The following is a 21,076-nucleotide window of genomic DNA, read 5'->3' as shown; positions in this document are numbered from 1 at the left end:
AAATAATTATGTCTTGTTGACATAAGCAAAGACCTGGGGTTCCTAATCAGTAGGAGCATTCCTTCAAACAATGGGTCAGAAACCCAGCTCCTTTCAATGTGTGGCTCACCATCTTCAATACCTGATTTCTAAGTTTGCCTGCTCCTTAAGACAGTAGGTAGACAAGGAACTTTAAGGCTTGGCCATGAAATGTTTATATGATTGGGTCCTGGAAGAGGTATGAATCACTCTGTTCACATTCCATTGGCTAGAACCCAGTCACATGGCCACACCTAACTCCAAGGAAGTCTGGGAAATGTAGTTTTACTTGTGTGTCCAGGAAGAAGAGAGGCCAGTTTGGTATCTAGCTAGCTAGTCTTTGCCACAAGAGCATCTAAGAAATGTCAAGCAAAAATGAATGAAAAGGATCCATACCAATACATATTATCAAATGTAAGTGCACTGGGGAGATTCTTACAATATTTTTATTGATAGATCAGCTTGGCTATCCATACCTAGGTACTGCACATTTAGGGAAAAGGAGAAGTTTATTAGAGATTTTGAGTCTTAGGGCCTTTTTAATTTTATTTTTAAAAAATATATCTTTATTGATTTCAGAGAGAGGAAGGGAGAGGAAGAGAGAGATAGAAACATCAATGATGAGAGAGTCATCATTGATTGGTTCCCTCCTGCACACCCCGGACTGGGGATGGAGCCCACAACCCAGGCATGTGCCCTGACCAGGAGTTGAACCATGATCTCCTGGGTGGTAGGGTGATGCTCAACCACAGAACCACGCCTGGCCAAGCTTAGTGCCTTTTTCAAAATCCTCACTTGAGTATATTTTTTCAACTGCTTTTTTGGGGGGCGGGGAGAGAATCGATTGGTTGCCTGCTGCACTCAAGGTAAGTGCCTTTGGCCAGAATTGAACCCAGGATCCTTCAGTCTGCAGGCCAATGCTCTAACCACCAGCCAGGGTGAGATTTAGGGCCTTTTTATATGAGCAAAAATGTAGCCCAGTATTCCCTTCACTATAGGAAGGCTCTATGTTTATTTAGGCTGGAAGGTAAGGGAAACTTGACTAAGGCCGCACCACATAAGGCTCACAGACTACTCACTTCTAGAGAGGAGAGCTGAGAAGAAAGAAAGGTAACTTCTCACTGAGTTCTCACTGGGAGAAATGGTGGTAGACTGACAATGTAGTAACTAATATTAGTCATAGATTTGTTGAGGCCCTAACTTGCATTTTGCATCCCTGACTCCTAACACAAGGTGTGACTGAGAAATAATCCACTAAATAGTGTATGTGTGTGTGTGTGTGTGTGTGTGCTCATATGCGTGTGTATATTAAAAGATTAAGAGGAAATAATAACTCAAGATTGCTTTCAGACAATCCAGGTTTATACTTGTGGACCCAGAGAAAGAACTACTAAGAAGAGCTTCTGTTGGCTAGTTGAGCTCAAGTTTAAAAGTAGAGCCTAGCAGCCCTAACAGGTGCCTGTCACACAAACCACACTTCAGGGAAAACCCTGCACTGAACTGCCTACCTGCATTATGTTTTTGCCATCTGAACCAGCTTGTATAAAAGTTCCCAGAATGGTATTTCAACCAACAGGACTGAGGCTATCTCCATCCAGTTGGAATTGCGCAGCTATATCTCTATCAGCATCTTCACTGACCAATCAGAGCAGCTCCATTATAACCAATCAGGACAGTGCCTTTTGGATCAATCAAACTGTGAAGATTTTGAGTCCTCATTTGCATGAGGATGGACCAGTCAGGGACCAGGGTCAGGACTTCTGCCTGTACAAGTTAGCTTCCCTCTGGCTTGGGGAGGACAGTTTCCTGTTCCACCCAGGACTGAAGACTGTTAGACCAGAGCAAAGAGCAGGTGGAGCAGGGTAAAGTGGAGCAGACCAGCACCGAGAGCTGTCCAGCCAGAGAGGGCCCTTGCCCCATGGCAGCCTTGCTCCAGGGATGCCTCAGTGGTGCTGTTTCATAGCTGTGCTTATGTCTTAATCGAACTGAAACACCATTGAGCTGTTCACACAGCTGTGCTGTATCACAATTGCACTGTTTTGCACTGAATAAGGTTTACTTCTTTACTGCACCCCAAATTGGGTATTCCTGTTGGCGCCGAATTGGCACTAATGACCATTGGTTGACACTTCATAGCAATCTGATAAACATCACTAAACCTCTCATTCCATGCCTGCACAGGAGGCCCAGCTGTGATTATGCATAATGCGTTTTGTAAAGATCAGTGGAGCACACACATGAAAATGCCTCTGCAATCTTGAGAATATGGTATTAATCACTTACCTCTAAATCACATTCACAATACACCACCATGTTTTACCTGCTTGGTTTTCATCTTCCCTGAAGATCTGGTGAGTAGAGTTATACACTTCACATATTTTGGAGTTTTTTTCAGTATGCTGGGTATTTGCATGTTCTGTCTCCTGAGTTAAAGGTTTAAATCCTTGGGAGAACACTATAATTTAAGAGCTCATTCCACAACTATGCCCCACTGTCTGCACATAAGTACCTGCATGCCTTTGGTCATGATACCTACCTAACTGAAAAATAACATAAATAGAGCCATTTCAAAACAAAGTCAGAGCCTGGCCGCGCATGGCTCAGTGGTTGAGCATAAACCTAGGATCCAGGAGATCGTGGTTCATATTCCCGGTCAGGGCACAGGCCCGGGTTACTGGCCCAATCCCCAGTTGGGAGCATGCAGGAGGCAGCCGATCAATGACGACTCTCTCATCATTGATGTTTCTCTCTCTCTCTCCCTCTCCCTTCCTCTCTCTGAAATCAATAAAGATATATTAAAAAAAAAAAAAAGAGTCAGAGCCACCATCCCAGAAGAGCCACCTTGCATGGCTTGCTTCTTGAACCTTTGGAATATTTGAACTGGGCAAAATAACCTTTGGACTGGGCCGCACATTGTCTTCCAAGCAACTTTGTAAAGCTAACAGAAAAGCAAATATCCTGGACAAAAGGGCTGATAATTATGGGCATTCTTGGAATCAGTAAGTGGCCGTATATAGTGTTACTCTAAACATAAAAAGCCATAATGAGAGGCAATTAGTATTTACTTGAGATCCAAAAACATAGCTATTTGGGAAGAGCTGATTCAAGCATAAACCTAACTAGTGTTCTGATTAAGTGATGAAGGCAAGAAAAGGGAAGTAATTGCAGAAATCAAAGGAACTCTTATAGATACAGATAAGCTTGCATAATGATGCAGAAATCAAAGGAACTCTTATAGATACAGATAAGCTTGCATAATGATGTTTATTTTACTTTTCAGCCTGGTAGTTACAACAAACAGTTGTTTGGGACACAGTGCTGCTTTAGGCCCAGTGGAAAGGTTATTTTGTCCAGTTTTAACATCCAAAGGTTTGAGGAGTTAGACAAACAAGGTAATTTCTCTGCGAAGGCAGCTCAGGCTCCATTTTATTATTTATTATCTATCTATCTATTATCTATCTATCTATCTATCTATCATCTATCATCTATCATCTATCTATCTATCATCATCTATCTATCTATCATCTATCTATCTATCTATCTATCTATCTATCTATCTATCTATCATCTATCTATCTATCTATCTAATCTATCTATCATCATCTATCTATCATCTATCTATCTATCTATCTATCTATCTATCTATCTATCTATCTATCTATCTATCTATCTATCTATCTATCTATCATCCATCTATCTATCATCCATCTATCTATCATCTATCTATCTATCTATCTATCTATCTATCTATCTATCTATCTATCTATCTATCTATCTATCATCTATCTATCTATCTATCTATCATCTATCTATCTATCATCTATCTATCTATCATCTATCTATCTATCATCTATCTATCATCATCTATTTACCTATTTACTTATCTATTATTTTTTTAATTCTCAGCAGAGGGTATTTTATCCATTGCTCTTCGGAGAGCGTGGCAGGGGAGAACCTCTGTGAGAGGCCTCAGCTGGCCGCAGCCGAGCACAGGCTGCGGGGCATCCAGCCCGGGGCCCCCCAGGCCCCGAGGGGCTCAGGCTCTGACCCCGAGCCGAACCCGCTAGGGCTCAGACTCCATTCCAAAGTGTGTTCATTTACGTATTTTTCACATGAGCTAAAGAACAGCTCCGCATATGAGCACCAGTAGGAAGCCCTTTCCCGCGTCTCCTCACCCCCTCACCCGCTCCTGGGGCGCGGTTTGGGTCTCCGCCGGCGCCCTGCTCCCCAGGGTGGCTGCAGTCCTCTGACCTCGAGTGAACCCTTCCGCTCTCGCTCGGGTTCTGCGTTTTCGGGGTGACACTACCTGGCGCTCTTCCTAGGGGAGACCTGCTCCCCCCGCGAGCGTGCCAGTCTGAGGATCCTTCCGGGAAGTTTTGGAAATTCTCGCAGACCAGCGAGGTCCAGGGCCGCCCGCGGGTCCCGCGCGGGGAGGCCCGTGAGGCCGCGGCGGCTGGAGGCGGCCCCGACGGCGCCGCTCGGGGTCCTCCAGGGCGGGCGGGCGGGCGCAGAGCCGCGGGGGCGCGGGGCCGGCCGCCCCTCTGCTCTCGGTGACCGTCACTGATGACCCCTCGGAGCCCGCGGCCCCTCCTCACCGACGTTGCCCGCCCCCGGCGCCCCTCCGGGCCCCTGTCCCCCGCCCCCCGGGCCCCGCCCCCGGCCCCCCGCCCCCGGCGCCCCTCCCGGCGCCCCTCCCCCGCCCCCGGCCCCCCCGCCCCCGGCCCCCCGCCCCCGGCGCCCCTCCCGGCGCCCCTCCCCCGCCCCCGGCCCCCCGCCCCCGGCCCCCCCGCCCCCGGCGCCCCTCCCGGCGCCCGTCCCCCGCCCCCGGCCCCCCGCCCCCGGCGCCCCTCCCCCGCCCCCGGCGCCCCTCCCCCCGCCCCCGGCGCCTCCCCCCCGGGCCCCCGCCCCGGCCCCCCGCCCCCGGCGCCCGTCCCCCGCCCCCGGCCCCCCGCCCCCTGCGCCCCTCTTCCGCCCCCGGCGCCTCCCCCCCGGGCCCCCGCCCCCGGCCCCCCGCCCCCGGCGCCCGTCCCCCGCCCCCGGCCCCCCGCCCCCGGCGCCCGTCCCCCGCCCCCGGCCCCCCGCCCCCGGCGCCCGTCCCCCCGCCCCCGGCCCCCCGCCCCCGGCGCCCGGCCCCCCGCCCCCGGCCCCCCGCCCCCGGCGCCCGTCCCCCCGCCCCCGGCCCCCCGCCCCCGGCGCCCGTCCCCCCGCCCCCGGCCCCCCGCCCCCGGCGCCCGTCCCCCGCCCCCGGCCCCCCGCCCCCGGCGCCCGTCCCCCACCCCCCGGCGCCTCCCCGGGCGGAGGGACTCCGGCGGCGCTCAGTTTTCCTTCCTTTCATCCTCTCGCACTATACGCTCGGTCTCAGGGCAGCATCTTAGGCAGGGAGCTGTATCCCAGACCTGTCCTTGGGGTTGGTCTGGCCCAATTGCCAGCTGACTCGCGAGTGTCCCGGGGTGTCCCACAGTCGGAGACCTCAGGACCAGAGGGCGACTTTTGGGATAATATTTACTTTTCCTTTCCCAGGTTGGCACAAAGCAGTACACAGGACAGAAAAATTTAAAGATTGAATTGGATGAAATAAAATTTCTCCGCTAGCGCTGGAAACGCGCAGTTCGAGGTCCCGGGAACGCGCCGGGCCGCCGCGAGGGGGTGTAGCTCAGCGGAAGAGCGCGTGCTTAGCATGCACGAGGCCCCGGGTTCAAGCCCCGGCACCTCCACGCCCGCCGCGCCCGCGCGCTCCGAGGCCTCCCGCCAGCCGCTCTTTTCTTGTCTTTCAGGACTTGCGCGTCGAACGAAAAACCGAAAAGAAAAGCCAAACCGGTTGTATTTTAGTTCAAACCCAGGCGCCTGAGCTCAGGACCTGACACCGCCCCGAGTAGCTGCGAGACCAGGCAGGGGCTGGGGAAGCACCCACCCGGAGGATCCCAGAGCCGAGAAGCAAGGGGCCCAGACTAACACGCTTAACCGCGACAGTTACGCTTACGCAGTGCTATGGAAAACAACGCACACAAAAAACAGCACAACAAAACAACAGTAACAAATGCAAAACCCACAGGAAATCTTTATATATATTAAAAATTTTTTTATTGTTCAAACTATTACAGATGTCCCTTTTTCTCCCCAATGACCCGTTCCACCCTGCCCCAGCCCCCTCCCCAGGCCCTCTCCACACCGTTATCCCTGTCCTTGGGCTGTGCACATGTGCATACAAATTCTTTGGTTGCTCTCACCCACCCTCCACTCACCCGCCTCCCTCCATTCCTCTGAGATTCATCAGTCTGATCCATGCTTCCATGTCACTGAATTATTTCTGTGCATCAGCTTATTAAGTTCTTTAGATTCCACATATGAGCGAGATCATGTGATGTTTGTCCTTCTCTGCCTGGCTTATTTCACTCAGCATAATACTCTCCAGGTCCATCCACACTGTCCCAAAGGGTAGGAGATTCTTCTTCTTTACAGCTGCGTAGTATCCATGGTGTGAATGTCCCACAGCTTTTTTTTTTTTTTAAATTCAATCAAGCAGAAAGCACTTATTAAACATCGATTGCACAAGTTTTCAAACTTTGGCAAGTATTATATTTATGACAGGAATTTATTCAAAATACAAGAGCAAATTTTCTACTATTCAATGGCTATTACAGTTGCTATAGGACATAGTTTAGGGCATTATCTACTGTATCATCCCTAATTTTCAAAAGATGTATTTCAAAATTCAATGCCAAAATGTTGTATTACCCTTCTTGAATGAGTAATTAACTTCTCCCTCTATAGGTTGTGATCCATGAGGATCAGGAAAGGGTTGCTAAAAGGAAAGTCAGCAATGCCATACTAATCACTTGCAATCTAGATAAAAATCTGTCCTAGCGTGCCAAGAGTTGGAGACAGAATTGTGAATAAATAGAATCCTGTATTCATTTCTCCTGTGCAGTGGTTTAGACGAGTTAATGGGAAGCACAGGACTTGACTCATTTATGATAATACTGTTTGCCCAATCATGGTGAAATATGGGAGGTGGGGAAAAAGGAGGGTTGAGGACCAGTACACACATCTGAGTCTCAACTTTATTGCCACAAATGATGCAAGTTCCCTTATCGAATTGTGTCCATAGATCAAATTGCAATACATCTGAATGAGAACATCTACTTTAAAAAAATAGTAGCTCTACCTAAGCAGAAAAATTCAAACTTCTATTTAATACAAAGCATGAAATATAATCAGTTTTAAGAAATGTATGGCACACTTTTTAAATTATTATTTTTGCAGCCTACCAGTGCCCTTTGATTCCAGAGGCAATTGCAAAGGCAGAATAGAAAGTAGCCCTTGTTTTCAGTTACAGTGAAAGGCATTATACCTAACAATTAAATAGTAGAACCAAATGTTATAATAAAAAAGGAATAGCTATTCTATTTACCACAAAGCATTTGCAGGTAGGTTACATCTTTAAAACTGCTGTGTCTTCATGCACTGGCTTACACACAATAAGTGCAATTTTTGTTGCTTGAATAGAAGATTCCTGTTTTAGTTGAGTTGTTTCTGTTTTGGATGTTCCACAGCTTTTTATCCACTCAGCTACTGATGGGCACTTGGGCTGTTTCCAGATCTTAGCTATTGTCAACAGTGCTGCTGTGAACATCGGGGTGCATAAGTTCTTTCTGATTAGTGTTTCAGGATTCTTAGGGTACATTCCTAGAAGTGGGACACTGGGTCAAACGGCAGCTCCATTTTTAATTTTTTGAGGAACCTCCATCCTGTTTTCCACAGTGGCTGCCCCCGTCTGCATTCCCACCAGCAGTGCACCAGGTCCCTCTTTCCCCACACCCTCCCAGCACATGCTGTTTGTTGATTTGTTGATGGTGGACATTCTGGCAGGTGAGAGGTGACACCTCATTGTGGTTTTATTTGGCATCTCTCTGACGATTAGCGACGTTGAGCATTTTCTCATGTGTCTCTTGGAATCTGTATGTCCTCTTTGGAGAAGTATCTATTCAGGTCCTTTGCCATTTTTTAATTGGGTTGTTTGTCTTCCTCTTGCTGAGTACTATGAGTTCTTTGTACACTTCGGAGATTAGTCTCTTATCAGATGCATCCTCGGCAAATATGTTCTTCCATTCTGTGGGTTTCCTTTGTATTTTGAGGCTGTTTTCTTTGGCTGTGCAGAAGCTTTTTAGTTTGATGTAGTCCCATAGGTTTATTTTTTCCTTTGTTTCTCTTGCCCTAGGAGATGTATCAGTGAAAAGTCCACTACGTGGGATGTCTGTGACTTTCCTGCCTATGTTCTCTTCCAGGATTTTTGTGGTTTCATGACTTACATTTAAGTCTTTTATCCATTTAGAGTTTATTTTTGTGTATGGTGTAAGTTGGTGGTCTAATTTCATTTTTTTTTTGCATGTACCTGTCCAATTTTCCCAGCACCACTTATTGAAGAGACTGTCCTTACTCCATTGGATGCTCTTGCCTCCTTTGTCAAATATTAACTGACCATAGTGGTGTGGGGCTATTTCTGGGGTCTCTGTTCTGTTCCATTGATCTATATGCCTGTTCTTTTACCAGTACCAGGCTGTTTTGATTACAATGACTTTGTAGTACAGTTTGATGTCCAGTAAAGTGATCCTCCCCCCACTCTGTTCTTTTTCCTCAAGAAGGCTGCAGCTATTTGAGGTAGTTTTTGGTTCCATATAAATTTTTGGAATATTTGTTCTAGGTCTGTGAAATATGCTGTTGGCATTTTAATAGGAACTGCATTGAATCCACACAGGAAATCTTTATTTGTTTATTAAATATATCTTTATTGATTTCAGAGAGAGGAAAGGAGAGGGGGAGAGAGAGTAACATCAATGATGACAGAGTCATTGATTGAGCCGCAACCGGGCATGTGCCCCGACCGGGGATTGAACCCCGATCGCCTGGATCCTAGGTGGACACGCACCCGCTGAGCCGCGCCCGGCCGGGCAACACAGGAAACCTTTAGATGGCCTCGTTCCCTGGCTGTTCCAGTGCAGGTATAGAAACACTGGTGGAGGGGAAAGCTTTGCTATGGATTTCCCTACCAACCTCTGCCCTTACAGCCTCCCTCTGCTTCCTTACCCATCCCTTCCCCGTCTCTCCCTCCCTTTTTATACTTTCTATGCATTTCTTTGCCCCATTGTTCCTGACTTTAGAGTTATTTTAAAGTATGATGCAAGCTTCCGCTCTAGATGGTTCTTACTGTTTAAGTTCTAGCTGTCTAGTTCGACTGACTTGAAGCAGCAGCGCTTGGCTAATTCTAAAAGATGAGTTAAGGAGGGGAATTAAAATAAAGAGGTCGCTCCCCCTCCCCACGCGCCCCTCTTTTCTTACCCCTCCTGGTTCCATCACGGGTTTCGGAGGCTCACACACGTGTGATCGCTGCATCGCACACTTCCGAGACGCCAGGGCCAGGCTGCGGCCTAGAGGCGTTCACGTGACAGGCACGGGCTGCCCTCAGAGGGGTCAGGAACAAGCCTGTGCCCTCAGAGGGGTCAGGAACAAGCCTGTGCCCTCAGAGGGGTCAGGAACAAGCCTGTGCCCTCAGAGGGGTCAGGAACAAGCCTGTGCCCTCAGAGGGGTCAGGAACAAGCCTGTGCCCTCAGAGGGGTCAGGAACAAGCCTGTGCAAGCCCTGGAAGCGTGGAGCACAGGCCTCGTCTGGCAGGAACGTCTAGGAGCCCTAGGAAACAGAGTGTGGACTCCATTCAGATCCGTAGAAAAATACCTGGCTAGGAGAGTTCTCAGGGTGTATGAGCCAGAGTTTCAGGGTATGTTTGTGTTTAGCAGGACCTGAGAAGACTCTTTCCAGTGTAGTTCTACGGTTAGACTTCATGCTGTCTCTCCCTAAATGACCAGTTTCCTGACTCGTGTGTGTGGACCGGGACCGCCTCTTTTGGAATGCACTGTATGTCATGCTGAACGTAAGGCTGCACACTTGACATTAAGTTTTGACAATACTTACCAAATTAGATTTTATGGGGTTGGGAGGGGCTGCGTTCTTGACTCTCTTGGGGTTACTGGCTGGATCTGAAAAGTAAATGACAAGTACAGGAGAAAAGGTATAAATTCATTTAATGAGCTATATGTGACACAACTGCCTTCATAAGGAGATGTAGGTCTAGAGAAACAGGGCTGAGTGTTTTATGCTAGGTTTGATGAAGAGGGTGACAAGAAAAAAAAAGTCTGAGGTGCCCTAGATTAAATTACAGCAGGCCAGAGGATGGAAGGCAGGGACAAGGAGTTAGTCACTTGACTGCAGGGTGAAGCCAACCAAAGACTGCTCACGTCCCCGAATGTAGGTTGGAACTTGAACTTCCAGGTTGCTCTTTCCCCGATTTCCTGAAGACAATAGCCAGCTGCTGACGGCTGGAGCCTCCACTTCTTGTTTGTACACGAACCTTCTGGGCTGTGGCCCACACCCAATCCAGAGGAGCGCACACTTCTTCCTCAGGACTCTGCGCTGTCTCAGCACTAGCCCTGCCCCACTTACCTATGGCCAATGTACTTCTTTCACCACAGCTCACACCTTTCTTCCCCCTACGTGATGTATAAAAAAGCCCATCAACTCCGGGAGAACCGAGAACAAACGTCTGTCTTCTCCACCCGGCCCTGCTGATAGTGATTCAGACTCCACGCCCCAGGACCTGGTCCTTCTCTGGCCAGCATTTGACTCAGTTAACTCGCTCTTTCAGAAAAGCTTTGGGCCGTGGAAGTTTTTTGTTTAACAAGTAGACAGTCATGGAATATAAACTTCCTTAAGGAGTCTGAGGCAACTGTAGTAAACAGGGGGGACTTAGCAAGACCCATTTGCTAAACGTCTCCTTGGCCTCTCTGTCTTCAGAGATAAGGATACTCCTTTTCTCCACAGGGAGGGCACCTCTCACAGGCCAGCTTTTGGGGGAGAAGGGCAAGGGTCAGAATGACCTTCCTGCTTCTGCCATTTTCTCAAACTCCTCAGCTTAAATATTCAATATGCCAAAGTGCCATGTTCTACATGACTATGTCCTAAACCACAAGATAGAATGTTAGAGGAAAAATCAATGTAAACTTCATAGATTTTTCTAACAATGTTATATGGCAAGGATTTATGGGGATTTTGTAGCATAGATATATTATCTTAGAACTAAAGGTAGAATTTTAGGCTAAAGGGAGCCTTTCTGAGAATATGAAAGTGTTGATGGAAAAAAAACCCCTGAATTTGTACTACTTTCTCAGAGTTTTGAGAATGGTAAGGACAGCCTGGCCGGGCGTGGCTCAGTGGTTGAGCATCGACCTAGGATCCAGACGATCAGGGTTCGACTCCCGATCAGGGCACATGCCCGGGTTGCGGGCTTGATCAATGACTCTCATCATTGATGTTTCTCTCTCTCTCCCTCTCCTTTCCTCTCTCTGAAATCAATAAAGATATATTTTAAAAAAAGAGAGAGAATAATGAGGACAATTGTATGTTTTAATTGAGAGGATCTTCAGAATATCACCTGAAAATCGGCTTTTTCTGTCATTTAAGAATGCTAGAGTTAGTTCCCAAGTAGAAAAATAAAATCTGTAAACTTAAAAAAATATAGTATTATGTTCTGGTAACATAGCTGTTGTGCTAGTCATATTTAAGTGCCCAATAGCCACACATGGCTAATAGCTACCATTTCGACAGTACAGGCATTTCCATTATAAAATGTTCTCTTCAATAACACTAAGTTAAACTGTTAGTCTTTTGAAAGAGAAGACTTTAATCCAACCAAAAATTACAGTTTTACTTTGAAGATATTATTTATTGAAACATATTAATTTTTTTTTTTAAATTTTTACAAATTTGTATAACTGAATGAAATTTATTTGTAAGCGTCCAAGTGTTTCCGTAGACAGTCAGGGAGCACCGGGGAGTCTCCCCCATTGGCCAAGAGGGTGCAGGGGGAGGCTCTTACACTGAGCAGCCAGACGCTAGAACGATGGATGGAGAGGGCCTGAGCAGGCCAAAAGCTAGCAAGGTAACTGGATGGGGGAAAGCCTCCCCTCCCTACCCCTGTAAGAACCCCGGGCTCGAGCGGGAAGAGGAGGTGGTCTTTGGGAGGGGAGTCCACCATATTCCCAGGTCCTGTGGCTCCTGAATTAACCTCTGTCTTTTTGTACCAACACCTGCCTCACGAGTTTGGCTTGCATTGGGGCAGGCAGCCGAATCTCCGTTTTTTTTGGTTCAGTTACACAAATGGTTCCTGAGGTGGATTGTAACCTGGGTATGTTTTAATTTTGGGGGGGAATTATGATAAATACAGATGAGAAAGAGTCAGCCATCTATAGAGTTTCCTGTATAAAGTTTTTAAAATAAAGCTTTGATAAGTTCAGGAATTTGTCCTTGTCATTATGAGTCATGTTGGGAACACCAGAGTCCTTTGCTGAGTTTTGAAATGGCTAATATCTTTCTGTAATGGTAGATTGTTCTTTTTGAATATGTCCTTCTGGACTCTTAAAATCATTTTGAGAAACTGATTTACAGTAGTAGCTATATAGGTAATTTATTAGGGATAGTAGTTATCTATGGGCTTCAATATCAATAACTTAGCTATTTTTCAGATGTTGATTTTCCTTTAATAAATCATCAATATTTTCCACTTTTTAATCAAGGTTCCCAAGACAAAAATCTTTGTGTTTTCATATCATAGCATTCCCAAACCACAAACAACCTGAAGTCATATGTACTGTCAGTATAGATGTTAACTCTTAAACCTTTAGCAAGGTGTCCTGCTCACATTAGAGCTATTAGTCCAGTTATCTGAGTAGATGCTGCCAAAGGGGTAGTTTCCTTTTTACAGACTGTTAAGAAGTTACAGCATATCCAGAACAAAACGTACCTTGAAGTTTTAAAGAAATGAATCACAAATCAGAGTTCTGTAAGGGGAATATCAGTCAGCACATGGCAGTCTGGATGTATTTCCCTTTCTCTCTCTGTTAAAGGGAACAGAATTTTGGTCACCTCAGTCTTCTTCACCAGCTTTTTATTATTTTTTGTTTTTCAATTTCAGTTGACATTAAATATTATTATTATTTTTTTAAATCCTCATTCGAGGATATTTTTTCCATTGCTTTTCAGAGAGAGTGGAAGCGGGAGAGAGAGAGAAAAACATTGATGTGAGAGCCACATTGATTGGTTGCCTCCTCCATGCACCCCAACCAGGGCTGGGGATCGAGCCTGCAACCGAGGTATGTGCTCTTGGGTGGAATTGAACCCGGGACCCTTCAATTCTCAGGCTGACGCTCTAACTGTCTAGGGCTTATTTTATATTAGTTTCAGGTGTACAGCATAATGGTTAGACATTTATGCGATTTACGAAGTGACCCGCTGATAAGTCTAGTATACATAGTTATTATAATATTATTGACTATATTTCTATGCTGTACTTTACATCCCATGACTATTTTGTGACTACCAATTTGTAATTCTTAATTTCTTCACCTTGCTTTTTTAAATTCATTTTTATTTAAGTATACTTGGTAAACAATCTTATATTGGTTATATTAGCTTCAGGAGTACAATACAATGATTAAACATTTTTATAAATTATGCTGTGATCACCCACATAATTCTAATACCCAGACCTCCAACAACCCTCCCATCTGGCAATCATAAATTTGTGCTCTGTATCTATGAATCTGTTTCTGTTTTGTTTGTTCATTAATTTTGTTAATTACATTCCACATATAAATAAAATCATACAGCATTTATCTTTCTCTGTCTGACTTATTTCAGTTACCATAACTCTAGTGTCAGCCATGCTGTAAAAATGATAAGATTTCATTTTTTTATGAACAATAGTCCACTATATATATCTATATATATGAAAAAACTCTTATATATATAAAACTTTCTTCTTTACCCAATCATCTACTGATTGGCACTTAGGTTGCTTCCATAACTTGGCTATTGTAATTAACGCTGCTGTGAACAAAAGGGTGCATATATCTTTTTGAATTAGTGTTTTGGGTTTCTTTGTGTAAATACCCAGAGGTGGAATTGCTGGGTCATGAGGTAGTTCTATTTTTAATTTTTTAAAAACTTCTATACTGTTTTCCATAGTGGCTGCAGGAATTAGCAATCCCAAGAACAGTGTACAAGGGCTCCCTTTTCTCCACACCCTCTCCAACACTTGTTTATTGATTTATTGATGGCAGCCATTCTGACAAGTGTGAAGTAATATCTCATGGTTTTAATTTGCATCTCTCTGGTGATTAGTGACACTGAGCATATTTTTATATGTCTATTGTGTCCTCTTTGAAGAAATGTCTGTTCAGATCCCCTGCCCATTTTGGATTGTTTGTTCTTGGTGTTAAGATGTATAAATTCTTTATAAACTTTGGAAATTAACCCCTTATCAGGTACATCATTGATGAATATGTTCTCTCATTCTGTAGGTTGTCTTTTCATTTTTTAAAATCTTCACCCGAGGGTATGCTTTTATTTATTTTAGACAGAGCAGAAGGGAGAGACATCGATGCAAGAGAGAAACATTGGTCTTTTGTCTCCCATTTGCATCCTGACTGGGAATTGAACTCACAGCCTAGGTATGTGCCCTGACTGGGTTTCGAAACCTGCAACCTTTTGTTGTATGGGACAGTGCTCCAGCCGATTGAGCCACTTGGCCAGGACGTTGTTGATGGTTTCCTTTGCTGTGAAAAAACTTTTCAGTTTGATGTAAGTCACAGTCGTATTTATTTATTTATTTATTTATTTATTTATTTATTTATTTATTTATTTATATTTTTGTTTCCCTTGCCCAAGGAGGTTATCTCAGAAAAAAACGTTACCAAGAGAAATATCAGAGAGTTTATTGCCTGTGTTTTCTTCTAGGAGTTTTATGGTTTTGGATGTTACATTTAAGTCTTTAATCTATTTTAAGTTTAGTCTTGTAGATGGTATAAGAAGGTGGTTCAGTTTCATTTGTTTGCACGGACCTGTCCAATTTTCCTGACGCCATTCACTGGACAGGCTGTCACTGCCCACCGGAGTCCGAGCCCCTTTGCCGGATGTTGACTGGCCACCGAGCCGGGCGTTTCGGGCCCGTGCGCCCCCTGCCTGACAGCCGCCGGGCTGGGGGAGTGCGACGCCGGGCCACATGCTGGCTCCACGTTCGTTCTTTCTCAAGACTGCTGAGGCTGGTTGAGGTCCTCTGAAGTTCCATATAAAATTTCGGTTTGTTTTATCTAGTTCTGTGGAAAACGCCGTTGCTGTTTTGATAGAAACTGCATTGAATCTATACGTGGCTTGGGCAGCTCGGACATTTTAACTGTGTTCGTTCTTCCTGTCCGTGAGCAACGTGCATGCTTCTATTATTTGTATCTTTTCAATTTCTTTCTTCAATGTTTAATATGTTTTTCGAGTACAGTTCTTTTGTCTCTTTGGTTAAATGCATTAATAGGTATTTTGCTGTCTATACAAATGTAAACGAGATTGTTTCCTTAATTTCTTTTTCTGAAAGTTCACTGTTGGTGTGTAAAAGTGCAACTGACTTCTGAATATTAATTTTGTATCTTGCTACTTTACTAAATTCATTTATCAGTTCAACATTTTTTTTTTGGTGGAATCTTTAGGGTTCTTTATAGTGTCATGTCATTTGCAAATAATGATAGTTTTACCTCTTACTTTCTATTTTGGATGGCTTTTCATTTTTTTGCATGTACCTGTCCAATTTTCCCAACACCACTCATTGAAGAGACTTTCTGTCCTCCATTGTATGCTTTGCCTCCTTTGTGAAATATTAACTGACCGTAAAGATCTGGGTTTATTTCTGGGGTCTCTGTTCTGTTCCATTGATCTATATGCCGGTTCTTGTGCCAGTACCAGGCTGTTTGGATCACAAAAAGCTTTGTAGTATAACTTGATATCTTGTATTGTGATCCCTTCAACTTTCTTCTTCTTTCCCAAGATTGCTGAGCACATTTCAGGCCACTTTTGGTTCCATATAAATTTTTTGAATATTTGTTCTAGGTCTGTGAAATATGCCCTTGGTATCTTAATAGGAATTGCATTGAATATATATATTGCTTTGGGTAGTATGGACATTTTAAGATGTTATTTCTTCCAATTCATAAACATGGTGTATTCTTCTACTTATTTGTATTTTTCTTTCTTCAATGTTTTATAGTTTTCTGAGTACAGGTCTTTTACCTCCTTGATTAAATTCATTCCTTAATATCTTATTTTTTGGTGTTGCAAAAGTAAATGGGATTGTTTTCTTAGTTTCTCTTTCTGATAGTTCATTGTTTTTGTATAAAAATGCCATCAATTTCTGAATATTAATTTTGTATACTGCTACTTTGTCAACTTTACTTATTACCTCTAGTAGTTTTTCTGGTGGAGTCTTGAGCACTTATGTACAATATCATCTCATCTGAGAATGACAGTTTTACTTCCTCCTTTCCAATTTGAGTGCATTTTATTTCTTCTTTTTGTCTGACTACCATGGCTAGGACTTCCAGTACTATGTTGACTAAGAGTTATGAAAGCAGCCATCCCTGTCTTATCCTTGATCTTAAAGGAAAGACTTTTTGTTTTTGCCCACTGAGTATGGCGTTGGCTGTAGGTTTGCCATATATGGCCTTTATTATGTTGAGGTATGATCCCTCTATTTCAACTTTGCTGAGAGTTTTTACCTATTTAATTTATGATTTTTGTAATTTTTGGTCTTTTCTCTTTGTTCTTGGTCAATCTAGCTAAAGTTTTGTCAATTTTGTTAATCTTTTCATAGAATCAAATTTTGTTTTTATTTATTTTTCTCTATTGTGTTTCTATTTTTACTTTGTTAGTTTCCACTATAATCTTCATTATTTCCTTCCTTCTGTTTGCATTAGGTTTATTTTGTTTTGCTTTTAGTAGTTTCTTATGGGGTAAGATAGGTTAATGACTTGAGAACATGCTTTTTTCTTAATATAGGCATTTACACATATAAATTTGCCTCTAAGCACTATTTTAGTTCCATCCCATGTGTTTTTGCGTACTGTGTGTTCATTTTTAATTTACATCTATCTATTTATCAATCATCTATCATCTATCATCATCTATCTATGCCAGAGTATTTTGAAAAAATTTTATTATGATAAAAAAGTCACATTAAATTTACCATCTTAACATTTTTATTTTACTTATTTTTTAAAAAATATGTTTTTACCGATTTTAGAGAGAGAGGAAAGGAGAGAGAACACATCCCCTACTGAGGACTGAGCCCACAACCGAAGCTTGTGCTGTGACTGGGAATTGAACCTGTGACCTCCTCGTGCATAGGACAATGCTCAACCACTGAGCCACGGCAGTTGGGCCACTTTAAAGTTTTTAAAGCATACAGTTGAGGAAACAAGATGGGGGCATAGGAAACAGCTGCACCCGTCGCCATTCACAACCATATCAAAATCACAACTAAAATACAGAACAACCATCACTCAGACCCTCCTGAAATCTAGCTGAACAGAAGCCCCACAACCAGGGACCTGAAGAAGCACCGAGACCAGTAGGAGGGGTGGAGATGCGGGCGGATTGGGTCTGCATTGTGGAGACTTGGCCACGAGCCGACACCCAGTGCCGCAGTTTAAGCCTGGGAGGGAATCTCAGAGGTGGAGGTTTCCTGGAGGAGGGAGGGGTCCCAGCCCCACATCAGGCCCCCCAGTGCAGGGCTCCAGGGCCAGAGTGAGAAGTCCCGACAACTTTGGGCTGTAAAAACCAGTGGGGACTGTTGCTCGGGGTCACGGAGGGTGCGGGAGTCCCAGGCAGCTCCTCCTAAAGGGCCCAGGCATGGATTCAGACGGGCTCCCTCTGAGCCCAGCACCGGGCAGGAGATTTAAAGGACCCGGGACACTTGGGGAGGAGCTAACCTGCCTGAAATTGGGGCAAGAAGTGGAGGGCAGCTTCCTCCCAGGCAGAAGGGCTGGCAGAGGCTGTTGCTCCTTTGGCGAGTCCTCCCTGCACACAGCCGGCAGGCAGGCGCCATGTTTGAATCGCCAGCACCTGACTCACACCTTTGGCTCCGCCCCGTGATTCCGGAGGCCCCGCCCCTCCCCACCTGCAGCTCATCGGGGCCATTTCCAGGGGCTTTTCTATGCAAGTGGCCTCTCGAGCCTCATGCTTAGGATTTTCCTAAAATCTCTCAAACAAGCAGCAGCAGGCCCCATATGGCTTGATAAGCAGCCCCAGGCCTGGCCCTAGCGGCAGCTGCATTGGTTCATAACTTGGCCTCTCCTGGACACCGCCAAGCCCAACAGAAGTAGCAGCCAACTACAATTTGTTGTGTAGCTCAGGCTGGGTGACCCTGGGCAGGGCACTGGCAGAGGCTGACTTTGCACCTCCCGGGAGGCCCCAGAGACAGTGCACCTGGTGGTGAGACTCCACCATGCTGGATTACAACCCTACCACATCCACGAGGGACACACTCAAGGGGCTCACTTGGTGAACACCAAAGCTCCACTGAAGTAAATCCTGATCCATGGGGGTGTCTCCAGCACAGCAGCTCTCTGGCTGTAGCTGCAGCTGGTCCTCACAGCTGATTGGCCTGGGGGTCAGTTCCTCGCAGGGACGCCAACAGCAACCAAGGCTCAACTACAACAGGACAGTGCACACAGTACACACAGGGGAGCATCTAGAAGGCCCAGCTCAGGTGACTGGGGAGGCTGAGCCACTGGACCCTACAGGACACCTACTACACAAAGCCACTCTACAAATTCCTGGAGACACAGCAGCTCTACCTAATTCATAGAAACAAACACCTGGAAGTAGTCAAAATGTGGAGGCAAAGAAACATGTCACAAAGGAAAGAACAGAAGAAATCTCTAGAAAAGGAACTAAATGAAATAGATCCAAGCAAGCTAACAGATACAGAGTTCAGAATTTTGGTTATAAAGATGCTCAAGCATATTAGTAAGAGTATTACAAAAACAACTGAGAAAATCGATGATATAATAAAGTACCAATTTGAAATGAAGGCTACAGGAACTAAAATGAAGAATAATTTACAGGGAATCAACAGTAGAGTAGAGGACGCTGAGAATCAAATTAGCAATTTGGAACACGAAGAAACAAAAAACACCCAACCAGAGGAGAAAAAAAAAAAAAAAAAAAGAATCCAGAAATATGAAGATAGTGTAAGGAGTCTCTGGGACAGCTTCAAGAGGCCCAACATTCGTATTACTGGGGTACCAGAAGAGAAGAAAGAGAGCAAGAAATTGAAAACCTATTTGAAAAAATAATTACAGAAAACTACTCCTATCTGGGGAAAGAAATAGACTTACAAGTCCAGGAAGCACAGAGGCTCCCAAACAAGAGGAACCCAAAGAGGCCCACAGCAAGACACATCATCATTAAAATGCCAAAGGTTAAAGACAAAGAGAGATCTTAAAAGCAGCAAGAGAAAAACAGTTAGTTACCTACAAGGGAGCACCCATACGACTGTCAGCTGATTTTTCAACAGAAACTTTGCAGGCCAGAAGGGAGTGGCAAGAAATATTCAAAGTGATGAAAAACATGGAACTACAACCAAGATTGCTCTACCCAGAAAAGCTATCATGTAGAACTGAAGGTCAGATAAAGAGCTTCTCAGACAAGGAAAAGCTAAAGGAGTTCATCACCACCAGACCAGCACTACAGGAAATGTTGAAGGGTCTTCTTTAAGAAGAAGCTAATGAACAAAGATTCTGACAAACTAAATGGATCCAGAGACATTGACGCAGGCAACAGACGATCATATTTCAGAGGAAAGAGGGAAGGGGGGTGGAGGGTGGGAAGAGATTAACCAAAGAAGTTATATGCATATATGCATAACCCATGGACACAGTCAATAATGGGTGAAGGCCTGGGGAGGGGTTGGGAGCGAGGTGGAGAGGATCAGTTGGGGGGAAAAATGGGACACTTGTAATACTTTTAACAATAAAGATAAATTAAAAACTATATATTTTCAAGAAGGCTTTGAAACTTAAAAATGAATTTCTCATTATTCAAAAAAAAGAAAAAAAGCAGAGAGTTGAATAGTGTTATCTATATTCACATTGTTGTGCGACAGATCTCTAGGACTTTTCCATCTTGCAACTGGGAAACTTTATATCCACGGAGCACTAATCCCCCTTCCCCTTGCCCCAGCCCCTGGCAACCACGTTTCTTCTTTCTGTACTTTAGATACTTCATATGAGTGGGAATCATACGGCATACATCCTTTTGTAGCTGGCTTACTTTGGGTAGCATAATGTCCTAGAGGTTCAACCATGCCACAGCACATGGTGGAATTTCTTTCTGTTTTTAAAAGACTGCATAATATTCCATTTTATGTATAAACCATGTTTTCTTTATCCATTCATCTGTCACTGGACATTTGGGTTGCTTTCACCACTTGGTTATTAACAATAATGCTGTGGTGGACACAGGTGTGCAGATATCTTTTGAGACTGTGTTTTCAATTCTTTTGAATATATATCCAGACATGGAATTGCTGGATAATATGGTAGTTCTATTTTTAACTTTTTGAGAAAACTCTACACTATTTTTCATAATGGCTGCACCATTTTACATGTCCACCAACAGTATATAAGGATTAAAATTTCACCACATCCTAATCAACACTTGTTATTTTATATTCTTGTGTAATTAGCCATCCTAATAGGTGTGAGATGATATGTCATTGCAGTTTTGATTAGCATTTTTATAATTAGTGATGTTGAGCATCTTTTCATATGCTTGTTGGCTATGGTATAGCATCTTTGGAGAGCTGTATATTCAAGTCCTTTGCTTTGTTTTGTATTGGACTATTAGATTTTTTGTTGTTGAGCTATAGAACTTCTTTATCCATTCAATCAGATACATATATGGTTTGCAATTATTTTCTTCCATTCCACAGGTTGTCTTTTCATTCTGTTGATTGTTTACTTAGATGCACAGAAGTTTTTAAGTTTGGTGTAGACCTATTTTTCTATTTTTATTTTTGTTGCCTGTGCTTTTGGTGTCATATCCAAGAAATTATTGCCAAGTCCAATGTCCTGAAGGTTTTCCCCAATGTTTTCTTTTAGAAGTTTTGTCGTTTTAATGTTTAAAT

The 21,076-nt window shown here is 44.3% G+C and overlaps 1 non-coding gene across 1 annotated transcript; it reads left to right on the top strand.

Moving 5' to 3' along the window:
- The first annotated feature begins 5,660 nt into the window (after positions 1-5,660).
- TRNAA-AGC (transfer RNA alanine (anticodon AGC)) lies at positions 5,661-5,732 on the top strand. The gene has a single exon. It is a non-coding gene; the product is annotated as a tRNA-Ala (tRNA).
- The last annotated feature ends 15,344 nt before the right edge of the window (positions 5,733-21,076 follow it).

Source organism: Miniopterus natalensis, chromosome 5, assembly GCF_054644295.1.
Source record: "Miniopterus natalensis isolate mMinNat1 chromosome 5, mMinNat1.hap1, whole genome shotgun sequence".
Classification (NCBI taxonomy): Eukaryota; Metazoa; Chordata; class Mammalia; order Chiroptera; family Miniopteridae; genus Miniopterus; species Miniopterus natalensis.
This window is presented reverse-complemented; position numbering and strand designations above follow the sequence as displayed.